The sequence below is a fragment of the Anas acuta genome, chromosome 3 (genome assembly GCF_963932015.1).
Source record: "Anas acuta chromosome 3, bAnaAcu1.1, whole genome shotgun sequence".
NCBI classification, from domain to species: domain Eukaryota; kingdom Metazoa; phylum Chordata; class Aves; order Anseriformes; family Anatidae; genus Anas; species Anas acuta.
In genome coordinates, this window is record NC_088981.1 from 98,231,390 (window position 1) to 98,238,136 (window position 6,747).

Here is a 6,747-nt window from a genome sequence, read left to right on the forward strand (position 1 = left end):
AAAAAAATAGAATCCTCATATGATTAAGTAGCAGAAGACTGACAATAACATTTCCTGTATTTGCCATTTAGATACTTCAGTTTTGAAGGCTATGAAATTGAATGTCTGTTTTACTGTAACTGGAGTAAGACTTAGAAAGACTTTTAACAAATAATGTAATAAAGTACACTTCTTTTAATTCTGTGGGGAAATATATATATATTATATATATATATTTGGAGATATTGACTGGGGAAATTGAAATCCTTTGGTCAAAAAAAATAATAATAATAATATTTTCAGCTTCCAATAAGATTTTTTTATTATTATATATTTTTTTTTCAGGAAACATGAAATCAACTCTGATCTGATCTTTAGAAAGAAACAGGGCATATGGCAGTTGTGGTATATGGCAGTTGTGGCAATATCTCTTGATTACATTTCTCAGTTGTCATCTTTTTTAATGTTACACTTCAATATTCTGCCTCAAAATTATATATGAAAAATTGACATAAACTTGTATTTGCAACAAAATATTTCCATAGAAGATAAAAATGTTTCTAGATCATTTCCACACAATCTTTTCAGTAATCCTGGGATTCCCATGCATTACTTCTCATAGATCTTTTCCACTCTATGAATGAATCAGTATGAATGCTTTGATAAGAAGAAGAAAATTCAGTTTCTTACCCAGTGAAGCCTATTATTTCCTGGCCTACAAAAAGCAGTATTGATCAAATAACTTTTGTATTACCTTGCAATTTTTTTTTCCTTTTCCTTAATATTAACTTTTTAATCTCCCATGGTAACAGTGATTTTCTTGGGGAAAACATTGCTCACAAACCTTGATTCAAGGTCTTCTTGATTCAAGGTTGATCTTCTTGATTCATAGTTCTGGGATTTGTTTAGTATTGTAAATGAAATCTGCACTTTTTGGTTTATTTATTTAAGCAATGAACAAAGAATCAAGTGTTCCTGTGTGGCAGTCTTGGCATAGCCTTGTCCGGGTCACCTAAACCCCCTAACTCACATGTGGAAAAATATTAGAATAAATGGAAGTGCCTACTTAGGAGTAAGAACAGATTTCTGTGTCACATATTTATAAAGAATTTAAAAGGTAAAAATACTATTGCTGAGGGTAAATATTAATGATGTTACTCCATTCCATTTATAGCATAAGTAGCTCAAGAATATTTTAGAAGAGACTTAGACTGTACCCCAGAGAAGGTATTATCAACTTAGTCTCATTGGTATGAAGTTCCAAAGCCTTCATTTAAAATTATATCATTTTCAGCTTTTATGTATTCGCACTGTATAAAACATCATATAACTGAGAATTACAGACAACATGAAGACCGTTGGTTCTCTCAGGATTTGGTTATGTTTAAATAAAATTATATTGTTGAAGTGAGGAGAAACTCAGTGTAGAATAAACCCAGATCTTGCCAACGCAGATGTCTTTCAGAGCAGGATCTGATAGCTCTGGATTTACAATGCTGAGGAAGGAATGCTTGCTCAGTGATATTATTAAACTGATTATGTGAATTATCTCTGGGAGATGATAATACTTACAGACTTTAATAATCTCAATAAGAAGGAAGGGGAGAAGACTGCCCAGCAAGTATGTGTCCAAATAATCATTTAATCTTGACCTGGCAGAGAAAGAGAGGATTCCCAGCATAAAACAGAATTATGTTCCAGGTTAAAACCTCCATGCCCAAAATATTTTTCTTCTAGGGAGAATTATGACACATATTCTGATGAAAGTTTTGATATGCGTGTTTCAAGAATAAGAATTTAAGATAGAGTGATCAATTCAATATTTTTATTCTTGTTTGCATAAATAAACATAAATTATGGCTATATAAATAAGTGTAGAAAATTCTGATATATTTCCTGTTATTCTATGGCTTATATATATATATAAAAAAAATCTATGAAGCCTTATTATATATATACATAAAAGACAGTTAGGACTAAATATTCTGATGGTATTACATCAGTTTTTCAAAGACAATTAATGTTAATATCAAATCAGAAATTAATATCATTTTTACATACTTTTAGTGCAGGAGAAGAAAATAGGTGATATTTACAGGAAAGCAAACATAAATTCTCATACACAGTAAGATCATAATGTCATAGAGACAGTGTTTGCCAGAAGTGATTCTGGAAGTCTGAAGTAATACAAGGAGTAATAGATGAGATGTAATGCCTCCACTGTCAACCATAGCCCTTATTTATAACTTAGTGGATTTATAAATTGGTACTTCTCTCTGTCAAAGGACTGAACTCTCATTGCATTGTTTATACAGTGATTACCTGGTACAGACTATAATTTAAAAGACTGATCCTAGACTTCATCGGAACTAATTCTGGAGTAGCTTTCAAGTACCAGGAGAGGAGGAACCAACCTGCATATATAAAAGTAGATGTTAGAAAATTTATGCATCAAATTAGGTAATGAGCTAGGCTGGAAACTGCATTCTATGACCTAGAGAAGCTCATTTCTTCTCCTGTTCTAAACTATGTTGCTCTTAGATTTTTATTCTATACTTACGATATTGTCTGCTGGTACTTAAATACTTGAATACAACAAATCTACTTAGTAAAAGTGGATGAGATATAAGAAAGAAATTATTTACTGTGATGGTGTTGAGGTGGTGAGAAGCTGTGGATGCGTTCCTGTAAGTGTTCAAGGCCAGGCTGGATGGGGTTTTGAGCAACCTGGTCTAGTAGGAGGTATCCCTCCCCATGTCAGGAGGACTGGTATTAAATGGTCCTTAAGTACCCTTCCAACACAAACCATTTTGTGATTCTACAGTTCTGTGAAAGTGACATAGCTTCCTGCTACCTGGCCTTAAATGGCTAAGAGTTTATAGACTAAAAAGTTTCTATTTTACAGACATCACAAAGCTTGTTTCTAGTGTCTATGAAGGCTACTTCAGAAGCAGCTCAGAACTAGATCACTAACATAGAGTTGTCTGGTTTAAATACATCAAACATAATATACTATTTGAAAAATATATGTAGAGCACATTGTTTAACTACAAAAATGTATTATTTAAGGACAAGCTTAACAGCTTTCACATTTAAATGTCAATAAAATTGACTTTACATGCATATTGATGTTGAAAGATTTTGTTCCATTGATATTACCAGTTGGCAATTAGATGTAGTAAGCTGACCTATAATATAGGAAAAGTGGGAAATATATACCAAAAATGTGTGGATTCTGCCAATAATTTCTATGTCTCTTCTGCAACACCTGCTTTGAAATTATAAATTGCCTCATTGTGTGAGGCCTTTAAAGTCTTCCCCATTCCTGTGGGCTTAAGTACCTCCACTTTTGCATTCAGCAGGAAGATCAGTCATCTGAAAACCCAGGGATCAGCTGGTCACAATTACTGAAAATCATAGAAAGTTACTGAAAATCATTTATTAGCTAGTCATGCTTCAGATAACATGCTTCAGTCTTAGGGCTTTCATGCCCTTTGTGGTAAGTGTTGAGTGCACTTATATATACAACCAGTGTAATAAATAGTTCATTTAGTGCTGTGATCACTATAGCAAATGATCATTTTTCTGATGAATGAATAAAACCAGTTTCTTCCCACAGTTTATTATTATTATTATTACGGACAATTATTTTGCCTTAACCAAAAATTTCCTGTCTTTTCCAATGACTGCTTGCCATGTTCTTTACATTTTTTCATATCTTTTTGCTTATGTTCTCTTCTTTAGTTGCCTGTAAGAGAACTGGGACAGGTGAAAGCTTCTCTAAGCTTTAGAAGGGATTTGGCTATGAAACCTCCATTAACTCTACCTCTAAACCCATACATTGTTCAAAAATGTTAATCTTCATGAATTCAGCTTGTTCATTTGCTAAATGAAAGTTGCATCCATCATCTTATAAAATCTTATAACTTTCCCCAGACCTCCAGTAAAATTTGCAAAATTAGAAATCCTAGAAACCTCTCTAATTTTAGGGCAGAATGCATTCATTATTAGATATGCATCTAAAAACCTACAGATGCTTGATTACAGCTTCCAGGGTAATCATCTTGATAAATTTTAAGTGGCTTAGCATTTTTCAAACTTTACTGTCTCTTATAATAGTAAATATTTTCAAAATTGATGTTCAGATTTCTGTAAAATGCAGGTACAATTCTGAGAGATTGTTGAAAGAAATACAACTCCCCTCAGGATAAAAAAAAAAAAAAAAAAAAAAAAACACAAAAAATCCTTTTCCTCGTTTTTTTTTTTTTGTGTGTGTGTGTGTTTTTAATACATTTATGTTAAATGCAGAATCAAGTATGAAACACAATTTCCTATATATATATATATATATATGATTGCATCTAATCAAATCTGATCAATTTTGCTTGTTTTATATTAAGACAAAAATTACTGCACTGGGGTAGTATACATGTATTTTCTGTTCATATTCAAGCAACAGTGTAATCAACACCAAATGTCAATGTTGAAATTTACATTTCAATGCTGAATGACAATGTTGAAATGACACTTTTTAAAAAAAATATGGAATATTTCTTTGAAGCTCAAAACATTATTTTTTTTTTTGTAAAAATTAGACTAGGTTCTGCTCTTATTACTCAGTTATACCACACTGATTTATGTAATTTAGTGGCATGTCAGTATAACTTGGTTATCCCAAGAAGACTAGCTCAAATTTGTATCTGTGGAGAAAGGATTTAAAGATTACTGGTATTAGAGAAGTGAACCCTACGTGACTGCTATGTACCATAGCAACCCATCTTTTTGCATGTTCTGTGTAGTGAAAGTTAATATATGTCATTACCTGGCTGATATTATTTGAAATAGGTATGCTTGCTTGTGAAATGGGATGTCTAATGAATATGCATTAATCTGCATATTCACAGTTTGTTCTTCAAAATTAATTCAAAATTACTGACAATGGTTATCTATTCATGAACATTGTAGACAGACTGCATTATGCAGCTGACTTTCTAGTTGGTATACACTGTAAATCAAAAATGTATTTGACAATACATGTAAGATTATTTTGGAAAGTAATTACACATTAACAAATCATAAATATAAATATGCTGTACACTCCTGTGAGTAATGTTTTTGTTTATATGGGGGTTAGAAAAGTTCCAGCCCTTGCTTATTTCAGATTTGTGACTACATACTGTTTCCAGTATGCTTCAGTATGTTTCAGGTAGCTTTGGCTGCTCCACATTCTTCCATGAAAACAAAAACAAAAGCAAGAAACATTCCCTGAAAGTAACTCTTCCACTTTCACTGGATAAATTTATTCCACTGTCTCCAAGGTCTGTTTTTATCTTCCATAAGTGTACCAGAAGAATCTCTGTCTTTATGATGTGTTTTTCCCAGTCCTTTATAGCAACACAGTCCTAACAGGTTATCTAAGTGTGCAAAGCTCCATAATTGGGAGAAGAGTCACATTTTCTCAAATATCTGCACATGAAGAATGTCACAATTTTTAATGGAGACTACAGCCAGCAGTGGAATTTTTCCTGAGCAGAGTGGATTTTGTCTTTGGAATCCATTCTTGTTGGCCACAAGACTGGTGGAGAGAGCACTCTACACAAAGACTGAGCAAAGTTCCCTGTCCAGTGGCTGTTCAGAGCTAAATGTGATCACAACTGAAGAACCAGAAAATGAGGAGCCAAAAAGGAGTCAAAAGCTTGGCATATTTGCGAGAGGATTCTTTAGATTGATCCAGAAGAAGTATTTTTATTATTTATCTGAAATGATATAGATAGACTGCTGGAAAAGACAGCAAAGATGGAAGCTTGGAAAACATTGTGATTCAAGAATAATTTATTTAACTAAAGGGAAATAAATTGTTTGAAGAATATGTTTATCAATTTAGAAGAGACAGTTGAATTAAATATAAACAGATGAATTCTGTAAATGATCTTGTCATCACCTGCAGAATACAGAGGTTGAAAAAAATAGATTAAAAGCATAGTATTTGGTTCTTAGGTTCAGCCATTTCAATGTTGTAAGGAATTCTGTTCAAAATGGAGCCCTGAAACATATCTCCCAAAATAAAAATATTAATTAAATCTGACCAAAATATTCAAAACCTGTAACCTTTCTGACAAACTCAAAGGTTAACCAGTGATGGAAAAAATCCTTTCACTAGCAATAAAAGCTACAGAAAGAAGTTTCTAGATGAAGTTCTGTAAAAGTATGTTGGAGGAGGCAATGATAGACATGAAGAACTTTGGACTAGCAAATGTTGATGTTACTGTTTTGGATCACAGAAATACAGAGCTGGCCTGGTCTCATATCCTAATGCTGGTTCTGGAGCCTTTAATGTTAAACCAATTTCAAGTCATAAAAAGGTAGGCTGATTCTCAGGGTTTTGAATAAAAGTTTAGAATGATAGGTATTAGAAGTGAAAACAATGTTAAAAAATATGTAAAATACTTTACAAAAGTAAATTACCCTTCCAACTTACCTTGCTCCTCCCGTATACTTCATTTGTAATCACTGTGGCAAATACTAGGCAGAGGAACAAGCAGCCAGCATATCATGAGGTAAATGTGCTGCCAGTACGCCCTCTCAGGATATCCTCTTAGGATATCCTCTTCTTTTTTTCTTCTCTGTGGTATGCTCATCCTGGTTTGTGGCCCAAGTACAGTACAAATACATTATCCATACTTCCATCTTCATGCCTTGATGGTATTTCAGATTCTTTCCTTTCTTCCAGGTCAGGCATCAAATACATTATTACAGCCATCAAAAGAT

At 32.9% G+C, this 6,747-nt stretch overlaps 1 long non-coding RNA gene across 1 annotated transcript; it reads right to left on the minus strand.

Annotated features, from left to right (window-relative positions):
• Positions 1-383: 383 nt before the first annotated feature.
• On the minus strand, positions 384-3,321 carry LOC137853083 (uncharacterized). Its single transcript, XR_011094226.1, has 4 exons — positions 3,199-3,321; positions 2,302-2,393; positions 1,552-1,631; positions 384-1,475 (listed from the first exon to the last, which is right to left on the minus strand). It is a non-coding gene; the product is annotated as an uncharacterized lncRNA (long non-coding RNA).
• Between the last annotated feature and the right edge of the window lie 3,426 nt (positions 3,322-6,747).